The following is a 20,037-nucleotide window of genomic DNA, read 5'->3' on the forward strand; positions in this document are numbered from 1 at the left end:
CTCGGCCAAGTAGCCCACCAGGAACCTCCAGTATGCGCCTGGAAGCGGCGTTGTAGAGAGGTGTAAAAAGGGGCGTGGCCTCCTTACACGTCTCTGCAAGGCTGCCCCATAGCGCATACTGGAGGTTCCTGGTGGGCTACTTGGCCCCAAAGGACCCCCAGCATTCAAGGGGAATTATTTCCCCCTCTGCAAGTGGTGTAAAAAGGGGAGTGGGCTCTTTACACGTCTCTGCAAGGCAGCCCCCTGACGCGTTTGCAGAGGGGGAACTAATTCCTCTTGAATACTGGGGGTCCCTGGGGGCCAAGTAGCCCACCAGTAACCTCCAGTATGCGCCAGGGGGCTGCGTTGCAGAGAGGTGTAAAAAGGGGCCTGGCCTCTTTACACGTCTCTGCAAGGCAGCCCCCTAGCACATACTGGAGGTTCCTGGTGCAGAGTGGTGCCTTACATTTTTTGGGGGGATCGGCAGTGTATGCGTACCAAACGCGTATCTGAACGGATTTACACAATTTAACAAAACGCACAATCTGCGAACCAAACTCCACCTCTCTGCCAAATTTGGTGTAATCCCGTTCAGCTGTTCGGGCTGTAACCCTGGCTAAAGGTCCCTATGGAAAATTGCATGGGGAAAACACATTTTGGGACCCCCTTTTTTCTCTGCCCCCACTTGTTGAATCACCCCCAAACTTTCAGGGAAGAAGCGGAGCGGAGCAGGCCATTTTCTTGGAGAAATTTACAAAGATTTGTCCACCAGCGCCAAAGTTATTCCAAATAGAATGTTGTGGGTTTCCTAGGGAATCAGTGAGTCGGTATGTAGTTGTTGGTGTTGGAGTATCTATGGTTTTGAGAATGGCAGTCTGTAATTTAGAGTGGGTGTATGAAAGGTTATATTAGGGTGTGAGAAGATGCGTCAATTTATCACATGGATGATGTCCTCAGTGATTTCATTTGAGATGTCATCAGTGATGTCATCAGTGATGTCACTGACCATGTCATGAGTGATGTAATATGTGACATCATCAGCAGTGCATTGCGGTGGCGAAAGTTAGAGTTGGCTGAACTAACCAGAACAGGGGAATTTCTACGGTTTTGTAAGAGTGAAATGTCCAACTAACTATAACGCCTCTGAAACCTGTGTTTTTATCAGTGAATATATATATATATATATATATATATATATATATATATATATATATATATATCATTGCTCCTCTACACCTTCAAGCGGGTCACTCTTGGGATGGGTGCTCCATATGTGGCAGTGCCTCCGCATTTTATTACTGCTCATCAAATTCTATCCCCTTCCGGAAAAGAAAATAGCACTCACGGAGTTGGATTTTTCAATTTCTTTATTTTCAGCGCAACAAATGCGTTTCGGATAACTCCTTCTTCAGTCTTGACATTTCACACTGAGAGGCACCATCTTAAATGTTGTGATACCAGTGCAATAAAAAATGGAAGAAGGGGCTACTTCCTCTCCACCTCTCTGGGCGCCATATTGGCATGGTGTAGTTTACATGGGATTAAAACTTTCGAACATATATATATACATCCAGTTGTTCAAATCACATTAAAAACCCATATCATTTTATCAATTATCTTGCAGTTTATCGGCAAGTGCATTAAAAAATCAATGTATCAAATATTGCTCAAATACATTTAAGATTCTTATTTGCAGCTCGTATATCAATCATATTTGATTAATACATTTTTCTCCAAATATGATAAATTTGACCCAATTTGATCCCAAGTTTTTAAATCTTGCAGTGTATCGGCAAGTGATTGTTCTCATGGGTGCCCCTTTCCCTATACTATACAGTATTAGTTTCTCAGTCTTAGAATTAAGCCGTGTATCGGCTACGTTATGACGGCCCATCAACGCATAATTTGTTGAAAAGAAGAACTAATTAAATGAATTACTTGAAAACACAAATTCACACAGTTCAAGTACCCAAATGTACTGCCAACTCCTCTTCAAGACCGAGAAACTAATACTGTACAGCACAGGGAAAGGGGCACCCTTGAAAACAATCATTAGCCGATACACGGCGAGATTTAAAAACTTAGGATCAAATTGAGGGAAATTCACCATATTCATCCGCGTATGGAGCACCCATCCCAGGATGGACCCGCTTGAAGGTGCAGAGGAGCAATGATTTGTTAGCGGAGACACCGGAGAAACCCTCGAGTGAAGACATCATGGCACACATCAAGAAATGAAAGTTCAGGCTCCACATCTAAATGGTAAGCTGACTGTGTGCCTAGTCTGCAAGTGAGTGTATAAAACCTGTGACAAGACGAGGGGTTGGAAATTTAATTTCTTTAAAGTGAGCTCGGGGCGGGAGCTCATACTAAGCACAATGGTTATGTTTAGTGAAGCAGCTCGCAGAGAGGCAGCTGACGATATATTTGAAAAGAAGAACACGGACACAACACAAACAGGAACCGGTGCGAGACTAAGCATTTCCAACACCCTGATGATACAATTCTCCAAGTTGGAGAGACTGTACGAGAGGGAGATGCGCAAGTGGTGGGAGGCTACCTCCCTCTAAAATAACATCGATTCGGGAAGGGTCCCGAGAGGGTTACAAATTTTTATGGTACCAGCATTAGAAAACCCTGACCCACTCCTCTTGGATGGGTGGGCGGAGCATGCAGCTTTATCGTGTAAAGGAATGTTAAACATCTGGGTGAAATTTGCTTGGAGGAACAGAGATAAAGCTTTAAAGGAGATACAAGGGGGCGTGGCCAAGATGGCGGAGTGAACGGACGTGTTCCTCCCGAGCTCCCGTGCCCGCCAAGGCCCTGAGCCCTGTATTCTCGCTTTTCTCCCCCCCAATCGGCCCGGAGGACCGAGTGTGGTCAGGAGAGCCTCAGGACATAGCTGAGCTGAGCTCCGGTTTCCCCGCCGACCGCAGCGTCAGGAGAGGAGAGCCAAGCCGCAGGAACCCTAGGCGGCGGTGGTGGAGCGAGGCCGACTGGAGATCCGGCCGGCAGTGGCATAGGCCCCGTGGGCCGCGGAGGAAGATCCGCTGAGGCTAGGGCACCCGTGGACGAACCAGCGGTGCCGGCGCCCTGGGACCGAGGTGCGCTGATCGAACCTTGGGCGGTGCGGTGAGCCCCGGGCCCGCCCCCGAGACTGCTCGAGGCCGCGGCTGCGGCCGGGCCGGGAAAGGACGCAGGCCTGGAGCGCTGGCGAGGCAGCGCTGGTGCAGTGGCGGGCATTGGCAGAAGGTCCCGAGAGGAGCGGAGGAACACTGGAGGCCCGCCGGCACGGTGAGCCTGGGCACAAAGACCGCTGACCGGCATCCAGGTGGCGGATGAGATCTGGTCCCGCCCCAGGGACTACGCGAGGCCGCGGCTGCGGTCTACGCGGAGTTGGCCGGAGGCTGAGAGCGCCAGTGAGATGGCGCCGGAGGAGTGGCGCATTCTGACGGGGAACCCACCAACGATCAGCGGACTGCACCTAGAAGCTGAAGCGGTACTGATCTGGGGAATCGAGGCCGGACTGCGACGGAGCCGAGCCCGGGGCATGATTTCCCCCCCCGAACCGGCGGAAGCGGTGAGAGGCGCCTCGGGGTGACGAAGAAGGGGCAGAGCGCCCAGCAACATTGCGGATTGACCTGTGGAAGAGCCAGAGTTCGCGGAGCGCAACCCCAGGGTGGAACTGGCACCGCGGTGGCGCCGGGCCTGGGAAGCACTGCCAGACCAGGAACGCTGCCCCGGAGAGCAGAGACGGAGCTGGGAGAGGCTCCCCTTGAGTGGTCGGTTACCGAAGTGGAGGACCCTTGGCGCCCTGCAGATCGCACCTGGGGACCGGAGTGGAGCAGGCCGGAACATTGGAGGCGGTCTGCTTGGCGCTGGGCCCTGGACACGGCTGCCCCCTCCCCCCACGATTTCGGCAGAGGAGGTGAGGTGAGGGCTGGGTGAGTGTATTGAGGTGCGGGGCCCCCGGAGGAGTAACAAATTGCCTGAGTAGAGCGAAAGTTTGCGACATATTGCACCGGGGTGGATTGGAAGGCGACGCGGCACCTAGCAACCAGCACACGGCCAGGAAGGAGACGTAGCCTGGGAACGGGAACGGAGTGGCGTAGAGCTCCCCTTGAGAGAACGGACATTGGAGGTGAGGGGGGATCCCTCGAATGGCGTAGCGCACGTTCAGGCAGTAGCAGTCCGGTCTTGAGCAGCTGAGGCCTTGCGCCTAATCTGAGGAGCGGAAACGCTTGCGGAGCAGGATATAGCAGCGGCGGCTACTGGTGCGGCGGTGTTCCCACACGGCGGTAGGGCCGGGCGGTCTGTAGGCCCGGGCCTGACTGCTACTCACATCGGGAGCAATCAGAGCACATAATGCTGGAACTGAATCACGCCTGCACGTAGCCAGTCTGGGCCTCTCGAGGATTCGGCCTTGTGTCACAGTAACCGCCTGGGGCAGGACGACGTGACGGTGGCTCCTGAAGACTCACGCCGGAGATACCGACCTGGTCTAGTGGCAAATTGGCTGGGGCCTCCTGCAGATAACACACGAGCTGCGGGCGGTAAGGAAGATGGCCGGGCAGAAGGGCAGCAAGGGAAGTAACCGCACGCTCACGGAAATGCTCAATAAACCACCTGGTAAAGGAGACAAGACCTCAACACCGTTGGGAGGCGCTAGCGGATCTCAAGGAGGGAGCAGCGGAGAGCCCCCAGTCACCAGATCCTTTTTGGAATCACTTTTCGGGACATTGAGGGAAGACTTTCAAGAGTTAAAAAAGGAAGTGGCCGGTGAGGTGCGGGAACTACGCAGAGAGGTGGATGGACTTGGGGAGAGGGTGGACACAGTTGAGACCTCCACGCAAAGACAGGATGAGGAGATTACGCACTTACAACAGGAGGTACTCCGTCTCAGAGACCAACACATAGATCTTCAACTGCATAATGAAGATTTGGAAAACAGATCAAGGCGAAACAACATTAGGGTCCGGGGAGTGCCGCCCACAGAAGAGAACTCCGGCATAGTGGCCTATCTCCAGGACCTGTTCCGCACCATCCTTGGCGAACCTGCGGATTTCCCTGTTAAGATAGATAGGGCTCACAGAGTAGGCCCGCAGCGGCGTGCAACGGGGCCCCCACCGGATGTATTGGCTTTCCTTCCCGACTTTCCGCTGAAGGAGCGGATCATGTACGAAGCACGGAAGAAACAGACGATATCGTTTAGAGGCCATCAAATTGCGCTGTACCAGGACCTAGCCGCGAACACGCTCCAGAAGCACAAAGCGTTTAAGATTGCAACAGACTTCCTGAGACAACACGATACGCCCTACTCATGGGGGCACCCTTTTCGCCTCATATTCCGATGGAATGGAGAGTCACACCAGCTGCGGTCTCTTCAGGACGTTTGTGAAGTACTAGGGATCACAGCAGAGGAAGAGGAATCATCCACGCCGCGGAGGAGGAACTCAACTAATGGAGGCTGGCGAAGGGTCTCGAGGCGCAGGACACCGAGTGCTCCACAGAGACCGAGTTCCCCCACGATCAGAGCGGGGATGGCAGAAGCAATTCGAACAGCGACCGAGACCTCGGCGGCTGAGGACGAAGTGGCGCTAACCGCATAACGTGGCTCCGGGGGGAGATTGACAATGCATTGCTGATGGAGCTGGCTCTGGGAGGGGGGTGGGCGCGGGAAGGTGAGGGAGGAGTGCTAGTGGCAAGTCGCCCACGAAGGTAATTTACCACAGGCTTGTCCGGTAGGGACAGGCCTGGGACTATTTGGACTACAAACCAAGGGAGGTTGGGAGGTTGAGACTTTCCAAGGACTATTTTCAGAGATTGTTGGGGGTTTGGAATGGGTAAGAGTTGGGAGGGGGGGAAGAGTTCTGAGAGAATGAAGGGGGGAGAATGTTTGGTCAGAAGTTTCGATGTGAGTTGTGGGACAGGAGGGGGAAGGCCTGTTGGGAGTTGAATTTGGGAAATGTTGAGGGGGGAGAGTTACGGGCTGCCCTGTCCAGTGCTTTTACGGTATCTACAAGTAGTGGTCCAGATACACACATTCACTTGGCGTTCACCGAGATGCCACGCATTCTAATTTACACACATAGCCGTAGTGGTTCCGATCATCCATGGAAGAGTTAAAAATAGTCACCCTGAATGTTAAAGGGCTGAACAATCCCACGAAGAGGAGAGCTGTACTGTCACTATTAGAACACTCCCAGGCAGACATCTGTTTGCTTCAGGAAACCCACTTACTGGCCAGCGATTGTCATAGATTATGGTCCCGCCATTTCCCCACGCAATTCTTTTCTTCCAACTCAACTAAGACGGCTGGGGTGGCCATCCTTTTATCCAAAACATTCAAGGGGGAAGTTCTGCACAAATTGGTGGAACAAAAGGGGAGGCTCCTGGCCTACAGACTTAAATTGGGAACACTGATATTCACGATAGGCACAGTTTACGGCCCGAACGAACAACAAGATAGGTTTTTACGCACAGCACTAGAAGACATCACGGCATCACCGGACTTGCATATTATATTGGGAGGTGACATCAACCTGGTCTTTGACTCTTCGAAAGATAGATCAATTCAGCGATACCCGCATACTGGGGAGCTCTCGCAAGCGGTGAAGGCACAGTTAATTGATTCCGACCTACACGATCTCTGGCGCGAACTCCACCCCACCGACAGGGACTTTTCCTATTACTCACACGCACACAAAACATACGCTAGGCTAGATCTCCTGCTGGTCTCTGGCCTGGTCCGTAACTTGGCTACCGCCTCGGAAATGGGAGTCATTTCTCTTTCGGACCATGCACCAGTCTCGGGGACCTTCCTTCTCCCACGGGGCTCTCCCCGGAGGGGAGTCTGGCGACTCCGAGACACACTCCTACATAAAAGAGCGGTAGTGCAGAGTATTATGGACGTAGTGAAGGATTTCCAACAACACAACTCTAACACTGACACTTCACTATCGACTCAATGGGGGGCCCTCAAGGCAGTAATACGGGGGGAGTTCATAGCAATCTCCGCTGCGGACAATCGCGAGAGGAAGATAAAACGCGATGAGCTCACCCAGAAGGTTAGGGAGCTGGAGCAAGTACATCGTCGCACTGGGGCTCCGAGGGTTTGGAAACAGTTGAAAGTGGCAAGGAAACTCTTGTCCTCATTGGACATGGACAGGGCGGAATATGCTGCATTGCGCCTCAAGCACGCTTATTACACAGGAGGGGATCGCTGTGACCGCCTCCTAGCAGCCAAACTAAGAGTAGCACATCAGAGTCGCAAGGTGAAGGGGCTGGCGGGGAACGCGGGACAGGAGATCTCCGGCGACGAAGAAATTGCTGACACCTTCCGCCGATTTTACGCTGACCTGTATACAGCGGAAACCGCACACATGGACGACCCAGATGTTTATCTTGACTCGGTTGCCCTGTCGTCCCTATCGCCCGACCAAGCAAGCTATCTGGAGAGAGACATTAGAATTGAGGAGGTGATCGCTGCGATCGCTAAGCTCAAATTGGGAAAAGCCCCGGGCCCAGACGGTTACACCGCCCTCTTCTATAGAACGTTCAGCTCGACACTGGCTCCGGTCCTGGCCAAACTGTTTAATTCTTTCTCTGACCCAGGAGCTATCACTCCAGACCTCTTACAAGCAACAGTATCAGTAATTCCTAAACCGGGTAAAGACAGGAAACTATGCGGCTCATATAGGCCGATCTCCTTATTAAACGTAGACTTGAAAATCTACACAGGGATCCTAGCTGCGAGACTGGCGCAGTACCTTCCTGGCCTGATTGAACCAGATCAGGCGGGCTTCGTACCCGGGCGCCAGACTGTGGACAACACTAAGAGAATAACACACATCTTAGAAAAAGCTTCTCGTATCCCTGGGGAGAGGATGCTGCTCTCAGTTGACGCAGAGAAAGCGTTTGACCGGGTGCACTTGCCCTACCTTGAGCGGGTGATGGCACGGTTTGGCATGGGGGAGAAATTCCGGACCATGGTGTTTAATTGCTATAAATCCCCTTCTGCGACTGTGCGAGTGAATGGCTGTGGTTCCCGGCGGTTTGATATCGAGCGCGGAACAAGACAGGGGTGCCCTCTCTCCCCCCTTCTCTTCGCGCTCTATATGGAGCCCTACGCCCAGCGAGTTCGACAAAATGAGGCGGTGACTGGGGTGCGAATGGGTGGTTTCACTCACGCAATAAGCCTTTACGCGGATGATGTACTTTTTACATTGGAAAATCCGAGGCGGGCACTACCTGCATGTATGACTGAACTTAAGGCCTTTGAGAGGGTGGCGGGCTTTCGAATGAATGTTGAAAAGTCCACGGCTTTAGACATATCCCTGTCATCGACGACAATGGACGATCTGCAGAGGCTCTTTCCCCTTCGTTGGTCACAAGATCAGGTACAATACCTGGGGATTGCATTAGCCCCGACGCTGCAGGCCATGGTTTCCATTAACTATGCAACGGTGGGTGTGAAGGTGAGGGAGGAACTTGAGAGATGGAACAAAGGGATGATCTCCATGCTTGGTAGGGTGGCAGCGGTCAAAATGACCGTCTTACCCCAAATCTTGTACTTGTTCCGAGCTCTGCCTCTGCAACCCCCCAAGGGTTGGATTCAACAGATGCAAACTGAAGTGTTCCGCTTTGTGTGGCAGGGACGTAAGCCCCGAATGCGCCGCGCCCTCACGACCTTAGCACCAGAAGCCGGGGGGCTAGGAATTCCTGATCTCCGCAAATACTTCCAAGCATCACAACTTCGATACTTGGTGGAGTGGAGTAGGTGGGAATCCGATAAGCATTGGCTCTTCCAAGACCAAGCTGTAGCCGGACGCCCCCTACAGGAAATTCCATTCCTTCGTAGGCCACATCGCCCCCCCAATCTCTACGCTTCCTACATCACACGAGTGCCGCTGAGAGTGTGGGACACTACCTGCCGCGCTTTTGACTTCACCTCGTTCCCATCGCCATTCACGCCGATCATAGACAATCCAGACTTCACACCAGGAACAGAGCAAGGAGCCTTCTCCCACTGGAGAGACAGGGGCTGCAGGGCACTTTTCCACATCTATGCTGATGAGGGGGTGATCTCCTTCCAGGACTTTAAGGACGAGTACCAGATGACCGAAACCGACCGCATGAGGTATTGGCAGGTTTGACATTGGGCCTTACAGCCGAGTGTCAGAGAATCAGCAGATAGGAAGTTATTGCCATATGAAAAGTGGTTAGTCACCCGCACTTCGGACGCCAAACTCATAACGGACCTATACAAGATGCTCCAGCTCCCGTCCTCCCACTTCCACATTCCTGGTAGGGAACGTTGGAACAAGGAACTAGGGCGACAGCTTAGCCATAAGGAATGGGACCAAATTTCACACAGAGCGAGGCATTCGGCTTACCATGTGGGCCTTACGGAAACCTTTACTAAGGTTTCCACCTACTGGTATTACACCCCGGAACGATTGCACGAAATGAACAGGCTCCTTAGTGACAAGTGCTGGCGCGAGTGTGGGCAGATTGGTACACTGACACACATCCTCTGCGACTGCCCTGTACTGCAAGCCTATTGGTCGGAGGTGATAGATGAAATTGATGCATGCTTTGAGATCGAACTGCCCCGCCTTCCAGCGTACACTCTGCTGGGACTCCCGTATGGCTTAATGTACCCGCTGAAATCTAAAAAGGGAAGGCAGATTGCTATCATGCTGGGCTCGGCAGTACAAAACATACTGATACACTGGCGCACACCCACCACTCCATCTCACACAGGTTGGCTCCATAGGTTGTGGCATGTTCTGGGGATGGAAAAGCTGTCCCTCACGTTAGCGGGAGATGTCACCGGTTTTGAGGAGCTGTGGCAGCCCTTTCACTCGCTATTGGCCACAGAATTTAAGGAAATCACATGCCCTAGATACTTAAGACTACTGAGGCTTACACCCCCACTGTGAAGCACTGTTCAGGTGGCGGGAAGGGGGAATGACCTAACGAGTGCGAGTGAGACCAAGAGGGATTGCTGAGTGGATGGCTAATTTCTACAATACGCTACACTGGGCAGGGCGGGGTGGTGGGGAGGGGAGGGTAGTTGGGGGTTGTTGTTTACTTATGGAGGGGTACAAGACTGTACGGTAATGCTCCTTTTGTTCATTTGCATGTCTCCACGCACAGCGCAGGATGCTGAGGCGGCCGCTAAAGCTGGGTCATAGGAATTGTAATCCTGAAATGCTTCTTGCCGCTAACATTGCATACCTGTACGTTTATTTTGCTATGCAGCTGTACCTTTCTAATAAAAATTCTTTAAACCTAAAGGAGATACAAACACTGGAGAAAGAAGTCATGAAAGATCTTGACAAAAACAAACCAGGGGAACTGAGGGAAACAATGAAGAAACGGTTGCTACAGTATGACATTAAGATAAGACAAAGCAAACAAGAAAAATTTGACCGTGAGGAAAGAGACTATGCAATGGGAAGAATATTGACGTTCGCCAAGAAATTTGACAGGCCGAGAAAAAAAGTGTCAAAGAAAAAGGCGACGTCTGCATCAGCTCCGGTGGGGGTGGAAATCTCTGAATCCGAAGTCACAGAAAATGAGCAATCAGATGACGACACGGCAGGACCTCTGGGTAACAATGAAAAACTCCTTTTCACGAGGAATTCAATGTAATACGGCAGTACTGATTGAGAGCAGGGAAGAGCAAACTTTCGGAGGGAGACAGAGACAAACCAGAAGTGGCGGCTGGAAACGGAAGAAACAATACAACACTGAGTGTATCAAGGAGCAAGAGCGGGGAAGACAGTAGTCAATCTGACATCAAAGACTTTTACTGATACAGCAGAATCAGCATTAAAATTGGGGCTGACCTTCTGCCCTCGCAACCGCCTCGAATTTACACAAATGAGAATAGACCTTTTTAAATTTGTGCGTAAGCTCAAACTGCACAAACATTTCAAACTTAAACCTACCATCAGAGAAGCAAGGCAACTGAAACGTACCACCAAAGACCTAGATCTGTTAACAGTAGATGATTTAACGTCATTAGAAGTCTTGGAAAGATTACGCGGGGAAGAGGCAGAAGAAGGCGAAATAAAAAATGACAGCGTTTCACAACTAGAGGTTTGAAAATAGAACAAGAGGCACCAATTAACCCATTCAAACCAGTGCCACAATTTCTGCCTCACATGCCACTAGATGAGATTGACACCATCTCGGAAGCAGTGATCAAAGATCTTATAACATTTTGGGAAAACTAGAAACCTTTATCCAACAAGAGGAACATGACGGAAATGCAAGAAAGAGCCCTTGAAAGTATACAAAAGGACGCAAACAGGTTAAGGAAAAGATCGTTCAAGATCTGGACGAATTGAAAGGTGAAATAGTTACGGTGGTTACTAATAGGGTTAAGGAAAAATATGAGGCCAGCCAATTGGCGCATTTTGAATATGGTGAAGGCACAAGTAAACTATTATCATGGAAAGCAAGGAGGGACCGGGTACGAAACATGATCAAAGAAGTGAACGATGGTGAGTTAGGGGGATTTGTTACGGACACAAAAGATATTGCTGATGCCTTTCACAGATATTTTGAAGAGGTGTATAGGGAGGATCTTGTTCCAGCTAAACAGGAATAATATTATAGTTATTCCCAAACCTGGGAAATCACCAAAATACATGGATTCGTATAGGCCGATTTCGCTTTTAAATAGCGACTACAAGCTTTTTGCTAAGATCATGGCAGACAGGTTGGGCAGAGTCGTCCCATATCTCATACACGAAGATCAGAACGGTTTTTTTTAAAGGCAGGTATTTAAAGGAGCTAACTTTTTCCCTTATATGCAGTATAGATGTGGCTGTTACACACAATCTCCCCTTGGCGGTAGTTGCTTTGGACGCCGCCAAGGCATTTGATCGTGTCAATTGGGTGTATTTGAAGGCCCTAATAACCCATCTACAGATGGGGGTTAATTTTGGCGCGGTCTTGGCGCGGCTATATCAGTCACCTACTTCAAGGGTATTAGTAAATGGGACATTAACCCCGCCAATAAAAGTAATGAGGGGCACAAGGCAGGGATGCCCCTTATCTCCTCTCTTGTTCGATCTTTATATAGAACCATTAGCTTGTAGAATAAGAGAGGCAGATCTGATTCCAGCTTTTGAGTTTCGGGGATGTGCCAGAAAGATGAGTCTATACGCAGACGATATAGTTATTTTAACTTCCAAACTACACCAATCGCTGGGCTGCATAGGTACTATCACGAAGAAATTCGGGGAGGTCTCTGGATATCGATTAAATATTGACAAAACCAAGGTCATGTCCTGGAATTTGAAAACAGAGGATTTAGCTTGCAAAACAGAGATTAGATATTTAGGGGTGCAAATAACACAAGATTTAAAGGAACTTACTAAAGTTAATTTTGCTAAAGTTAGAAAAGGAAATCTCACTGGCTATGAGAGGCTGGATGCACCTGCCACTAACACTATATGGCCGAGTCAGCTTGGTAAAAATGATGGTTTTACCCAAGATAACTTTTCTATTTGACTCCTTGCCACTTATGTTCGAGAAGGAGGGGCTCATAATCTCCATTATCAGTGATGACAATGTTACTGCCTTTGTCTTTGTTTTATTTCTATAGTTTTGTCATCAGTATTTCTACTTGTCTTCTTGTTAGGTTGTTGTGACTTTTGCTTGGTGTCATTCAGTATAAATCTTCTACTATTTGTTCGTGGAAGATATCAATCATGTTGCCAGCTGGTAGATTTGGGCTGAATTTAGATTTTAATTTCAGACCACTTTCACTAGCTCCTTCCATTTGTAATGTGTAATTTCTAACCGGCAGACAAAGGCGGTAACACTATCATTGATAAAGGAGATTATGTAATAGAAGCAAAATGCCAACAAATGGATCAAGAATGCTATCTACCATTAGACAAGGATCCAACTGAAGAATTACAAATTTAAATAAAAAAATATCTCCAAGAATGGCATCAACAAGGCCTGATAGATGACAATGAATACAAATACCTTGACAACAAACAGCCCACTCTACCAACATTCTATTACCTTCCCAAAATTCATAAAAACCGGGACAATCCGCCAGGAAGGCATATAGTGTCAGCAAATAACTCATTACTTGAACCAATATCGAAATATATAGACCAATTTTTGGCTCCACTGGTAAAGGACACTACAGATCTCCTAAAGAAACTTGAGAATGTAACTTGGTAACCAACCTACAAATTAATAACCATGGATGATCTCATTGTGCTTAAACAACAACATTTTTTGTTTAATAAACAGATTTATAAACAAATAAGAGGATGCGCAATGGGATTTTCGCTCTCCCCAAATTATGCGAACCTGACAATGGGGTGGTTTGAGCAACATCTAGCATGGAATACTGAAAGTTATCTATGTAGAGAAAAAATCGTACTATGGCTCAGGTTCATAGATGATCTGTTGACCATCTGGAACAGCACCACAGAAGATTTTGAACAGTACTTTGACAAACTGAATAACAGTCCAACCAACTTAAAGTTCAAATTTGAAATAAGTTCAGAAAGAGTAGTGTTCCTGGACACCGAAATTTACATTGCCAATGACTCCCTACAGACAATGTTACACAGAAAAAAAACAGCCACGAATGCTACCTTACATGGTGAAAGCTTTCACAATGAAAATCTAAAATGGATCATCCTATACGCATACAAACTTACAAAATCATATATGTACACTAATATTTGATTCACTTACTTTTCCTTGAGGCCAAATAGTAGATAGTGAAGGTCCTTTTGGTGGAAAAAAAGTCTGCTGTTGTCTATAACTTCCATTTCATCGACTTCCTATGAAAAAAGATCTAAGAACATCATACCTTACACTTTCCTTACGGCCAAATAGTGTCAGATATATGAGTATTTTTTTAAATTTCTCTAATTAAACTCTGAAATTACCGTTTACCCGAAGTTTTCAAAGAAAAGCTCATATAACATTTTCACAATCTTTAAAAATTCATATTCCCTTTTTTGATCACTCATGTTCAACATTTCCTATAAAACTGATATCACTTACTATGAGATCCACTTACAGTACCTATATGAGATAAATAATTTTAAACATTAGACTAACTAACTAACTAACTTTTATTAACTACTCCCGTCTTCAAAGGCCAATTACCTTTACTAAAACTTTGGTTTTAAAAACACTAGGTAAGAATTTTTAAAGTCATAAGGCAAACGTTGTTTATAAGTCAAATGAGAATCATTGCAGTAACTCCAACCTTTTTGACATTTTAAGTAGCATGTATAATGTCCTGATGTTGTCGAAGGACCGTCATGATAAATAATAGCTACAGTTGTAAAGGTTCTTCCTGAAATTGATAACTGAGAAGCCACAAAATATTTGATACAAGTTGTCAATTTAGTTCCATCAGATCTACATCATTGGAAAACTAAAATGATATACTGACCATAACTTTGTATAAATAATGTGGATAGCATTGGACACTTACATTGGGTACACACCATATTATGATCTGCTGCTTTAACTAGATTATTAAATAACACTGATTTACAGTCTGGTAAAGTCCAATATATAAATCTTTTAGTGTCTATTCTAGTAGTACTTGATGAACTACAGTTGTGGCAGTCATGCTGCCATTGATAAGAAAGGCTAAAAAGATTAATCTTCCAAAACACCAAACATATACATTAAAAATTCCTGACAATCCTGCTGAATGTTCTGTGAAAATTTATCTTGAGCAGAACACATATCTAAAATATTTCGTATTTCTGTTACACTTTCTATTTTTGCTCTATCACTGCTACATTTCTCAAACACAGAATTCAATAAACCACACAATCTTTGATCCCGATTTTCAACAATCTGTTCTTGTAAAGTTTGAAGAAAAAAAACATTAACCACTACATTAGCATAGCAGTTGACACCAGAACTGTTTTCAAACTGAAATCCAACAACATTTTCATCAGAATCCTTTTTCTTTCTGTTTTGAATTACATTTACATCTACTTTTTGTCTTTTTGCTACTACCTCACTGCAATTATTTTCATTTCTTCTTTTTCGGCCTGCCACACGTTTTTCAAACAGAGGATATTGAGGCAAATGTGGAGCATACTCTCTTCTTAACCTATTGTATTCTTTAACACAATCTAGATCTGCACAAATCTTGCACAAATCTTTGTCTCATCATACTCAATCAAGTACAATCCTGATAAAGTTCTGACTTGTGATAATGCCACATATGCCATACCCTCTTTAAACACAGATCTTCCAATGTTCACCAAAGCACTATCTACACTTAAACCTTGAGATTTATGAATTGTCACTGCATATGCCAAACAAACAGGAAACTGTTTTCGGCGAACATATAAGTCTTTTATAAGCAAAAATCTAGCAGAACAACAACTGATTTGTTGTACTTGCTCAATGCCATCAAATTTAATTTTTTTAAATTCAATTCCATCTCTATTTCTATAAATCACAAAATCAACAACATAACCCATTTCTCCATTTACCAGACCTCTTTCAACATTTAAATTCCTTCTCAAAACGATAGGACAATTTAAACACACATTCAGAGTCTTTTCAAAACCAGCTGTTTTAGAAATACTTTTCTCTAATGAATCCAATTTTGTTTTCAAATTTTCTGACAAAACAATTGTTGCACCCATATGCTCTATTTTATCTATTGCTTCCAGTTTCACAATCTCTTCATTTTCTAACTTTAACATTTTGTTGTTGAAGATGGAACATTCTTGCAGAGTTGGCATCAAACATCTCCCAGATTTCTTCTCAGTAATTTTTAAAAAAATATTCTCTGGAAGAATGTTTTCATTTGGATACAAATTTGAAATTAATTGAGCATGTAAAGCTTCTTTCCCAAGCTCACTTACTTTTCCGATTCTTACATCTTGTAGAATATTTTTATAATCTTCATCCTTTGCCTGTCACATATTTTGAAGCAGTTCAGCATAATTAAAATGTAACCATATATTAACGTTTCCAATGCTTCCAAGTGACTTCCTGGTATCTTCATGCGTGAGCATTTTAAACACTGGTTGTCCTTTTACTGGAGTCAACTGCAGTAGATCTCCAAAACAATAATGTGTTTTCCTCCAAATAACACATCATACTCTGTTCTAAGAATTTCTTGCATTCTCAAATGCATCAAAGCAAGCATTAGATTTGAGACCATGCTTACTTCATCAATGATAAGAAGTTTCATTTTCTTCAGGACTCTGGAAACGTCAGAACATGCATCTCCAGATAGCATGTTGTAATGCAATTTATTATCATGCTCTACTGGCAGCATCAGTAAACGATGTAGAGTAATCCCTTTAATGTTATGTGCTGCCAGTCCAGTTGGAGCGGTTACAACACAAGACAGCGGTGATTCAGTCCTTTTCTGCAAATAAGTTGCAATGGCTTTAATCAGAAAACTTTTTCCTGTTCCCGCTTCTCCACTTACGTACAGTCGAACAGGCTTAAATGATGTACATGAGCACTCTTTTTTCTCATGTCTGAATCCATGTTCTATCTGTTCTGTGACTTCGTCATATATCATTTTCTGCTCACCATTTAGTTGCTTTACCAAATCTTCTAAGTTAACTACATCCTCTTGAGCTTGTTCCATAGCTCTTTCCACCTCATCCATGGCAGTTGCAGCTTCATTTTGGATAATTGGTCCTCCTAAGGGATCCTGACTCAATGAAGTAGAACTCTGACTGTCTTGAGAACTGTCTCTTGCGATCTCTTCAGCAATTGTGGCTTCTTGCTCTATTTCTTTGTTCAACATTTGCAGATAATTTGGAAAAACAGGACATTCTATGGTGTCCTTGGTTGCATTAAAAGAGTCTTCATGAGAGAGAAAATCTCCAAGTAGTTCCTCTTCTGTACGCCATGGCTTAAACAGTTGCAAAAGAGCTAAATAGTAAAATTCTCTTTTGTCTGGAGCTTCGCAACTCAATTTCCGATGATTAATCAAATGGCCTTTTCTCTGCTTCACTAGACATCCTTCATAGCCAATGACAGCATATTTTCCATTATTGATATCTTCTGTGATGTTCCTCTTATAACTGTAGTTTTACAGAACTTCATACAAACAAGTGTTCTCAAGGCGAGTACTTCTATTTGGATAGTATGTATCCAACATGTTTGTCTTCAAAATATCTGTACTGTTTGGTTCTTTCTCCGCCAAATATTCAATTTCTTGTACAGATTTCAAAACTCGGTTTCTTGTTGCAGCAAGACCTAGACTCACCCAAATGATTGTTCTTGATTTGGCATAGAGGCTTGCTGATGATAACCGATCAGAACATTCATATGCTCCAATTTCCCGATGCGACAACATCCTCAGACTGAAACTGTATAATTTCTTGCTTAGACTCTTTTCATGTGAAATGTCCTCCCACATTTCCTTTAGTTCTGTCTTTTCTTTTTTTGTGATGTAAGATGTCACATATCGAGCCACAGCAATAGAGTTGTCAGCAACGAACTGAATATCCATGTTAGCTTTCCACATGGACCAAATCACTGGGTTGTAGTCGTTGATGTACTTGGACTCTTCGTTTCTTTTTAAATTGTATGTATTTTTGGGTGATTTCCTCGTCACAGTATGTCGTAGAGATGACATCAAATTATTTACTCTTCCCTTAGAAATCACTGGTCGTGGAAACGCAAAACGACATTTCGTGTAGTACTTTTCCTTGTTTTTGAATTTTCGACGACAGTACTTCCATCAACGATGGGATTGGAAGCGTAAAACTTGTTGCCTTAAATTATTTTCTTCAGTACTTTTCGGAAAAGCACATGTTGAATACTCTTCACTGAAACTCATCACTGTTTCATCCGAATCTAATCCAAATTTGGGTGCATCTTTAATCCACAACAACATATGTATATGAGGAGCACCTCTCGCTTGATACTCCTTTCTCCAAAAGAAATCCAAAACCTCTCCAAGAGGAGGATTTTTTTTATTGGTAATAACAGACATCATAGCTTCAAATCTATGATTGAAATATCTGCATACATTCACTGGATCCAAAGAACACAGTTCTCCTGCTGTTTTCAATTCTATATTTTGTATATTAGAATTTGCCTCACGTAGAAATTCAACTAAGTCGTCCCATGCATACTCAGCACAGCTAAGAGTGAGGAACCATGTAGGAGTTCCTAAGTTTCTTAGCATACATTTCAATTCCCCATGACAACGGTACCAATACTCATTTGTACCACGCTGACATGCCATGAGATTGATTAGATGAGATTCCAAAATATTATCTTGCAGATTGACTTTCTCCATAAAGTCCCTTGCCGAAACATTTTGCAGATGTGCTCCACTTTTCAGTATATGATTTACTGCATATGAAAGTCCAGACAAGTCACTTTCATACAGTAGATGAAACAAATATGGAATGCATTGACGAAACCTTGAATCTTTAGCATATAATCTTAAAGTCCGGTATTCAGAAGCAGGAACTTGAACTGGTCGATCGTCATATCGTCCACCTCGACCTGTTGGAAATAGCTGTGGAAAACATCGAGCTTCTAAACTTTCTTCCCATACACTAATGGGACTTCCTTTTGCTGCTTTCATTTGAAACAAGTCAATTACATTCCCCATTACTTCTTTGGAATGCAAAGGATGAACAGTATAATATTCATATATTTCTTCACCTCTAGACACATAAACTTTTTCAATTTTGCCGACTGAACAATCACTGTCTTCTTCTGCAATTATTTCCTCTGCTTCAACATATACATGTTTGTAGTCCTCATTGTTTTTTACCAAATACAACGTTGCCTTTTTCACTTTCCTAACATCCACTAAATCTTGCCAGATTTTCTTACTCTTTGTCGGAACCCCATTAACTAGAATAACTAAAGGTTCCTCTTCCACTTTTTCTACACCAATTATATCAATATTTTTATTGAAATCTAGAGGCAAATAAACAACTCTTCCCTTTAAACCTCTCTGTAAATCTGAAGGAGGCAATTTCCCTGTCTTAGGCTCCATGTGAACAATTGCCTGAAAAGGATGGACACATTGAATCAAAATAGATTCATATGTATTTAAATTCATCAATTCAGAAGGAATGTCTACCAACTCCAGATTATTATAAACAGCTCTAGCAGGCATTCTGTTTTCATTCAATTTATTATAACAATATTTACAAATACGCTGATCAAAACTCAAATCAAAAGAATTCTCCACCAACAAATAAGTTGCAAAATTCCTCCATTCACAATTATTTTCCATTTCACTTTTTGCACATAAATCAACTAACCTAGTCTGAATCTTATAATGAGTCCGTCGACAACACACACAAGTAAAATTAGGCCTTTCACTTGATTTCAACTGAAACTTGCTAATTTCCTGATCAAACCTTTCTGTACTTGAAATCTGTACACTTTCTTCCACATTACCTTGTATTACTGTGTCAATTTCTACACTGTCCTCTTTTTCACAAAAATAACAAATCTCAATTTCTTCACAAATCTTCTTCACATCTAATTCAGTTCCATGCAAAAGAGCACTGTTTAACTGTTTAAGCTTAAGTGCTGGACTTTTTGCAAAATACAACCTTCTCACTAATTTCCTGATTTTGTTATGATGCACTGCTAACATCCTAAAATGATGAAAAACACTCTGACATACTTTTCTAGAAAGACAAGCCAATGAATGTCCATGCAAACCTGTGTTTTCTCTCACTCTGCAAGGATCTAAGTCTTGCAACATCTTCATTTTTTGTTTTAGACTTTTCTTACTATATGTACATAAGAAATTACGAAGAACATCGATGGAATCCTGTCGCACACTACAAATACTACTACACTTCCAATTGTACACTGGACCCTTAGTACCTCTTCCTAAAACATCATCACTTAATACCTCTTCTACATCTCTAGACACATCTCTAGACACAAGTTTCTCTTTTTCAATTGGACAACCATCTTTCACCTCATATGCTCGACCACTGTTGTCAACTGCATGCACCAAATCATTCTCCTGAAAGTAACTCTCCTCACTAAAAAACTGGCTCACAACTTGAA

Source organism: Lissotriton vulgaris, chromosome 10 (assembly GCF_964263255.1).
Source record: "Lissotriton vulgaris chromosome 10, aLisVul1.2, whole genome shotgun sequence".
NCBI classification, from domain to species: Eukaryota; Metazoa; Chordata; class Amphibia; order Caudata; family Salamandridae; genus Lissotriton; species Lissotriton vulgaris.